Source organism: Arachis duranensis, chromosome 7, assembly GCF_000817695.3.
Source record: "Arachis duranensis cultivar V14167 chromosome 7, aradu.V14167.gnm2.J7QH, whole genome shotgun sequence".
NCBI lineage: Eukaryota > Viridiplantae > Streptophyta > Magnoliopsida > Fabales > Fabaceae > Arachis > Arachis duranensis.
In genome coordinates, this window is record NC_029778.3 from 18,835,726 (window position 1) to 18,836,196 (window position 471).

The following is a 471-nucleotide window of genomic DNA, read 5'->3' on the forward strand; positions in this document are numbered from 1 at the left end:
AAGATTCCGATTTGTTGAATGGGGTTGGTAAGAACTTCCTAACCTCTTCTTCGGATCTCATGTCGGATCTCCGGATATTGACTCTTTTTGAGTGAAAAAGGGACCTCGGGGATCACCTTCTTCAAGGCCACAACTTCATAGAAGTGGTCTTGATGCACCCTTGAGATGAATCTTTCCATCTCCCATGACTCGGAGGTGAAAGCTTTTACCTTCCCTTTCCTCTTTCTAGAGGTTTCTCCGGCCTTGGATGCCATAAATGGTTATGGAAAAACAAAAAGCAATGCTTTTACCACACCAAACTTAAAATGTTTGCTCGTCCTCGAGCAAAAGAAGAAAGAAGATAGTAGAAGAAGAAGAAATGAGGAAGAAGGGAATGGCTTTGTGTTCGGCCAAAAGGGGGAGAAGTGGTGTTTATGTTGTGTGAAAATGAAGGAGTGAAGGAGGGTTTATATAGGAGTGGGGGAGGGGTAG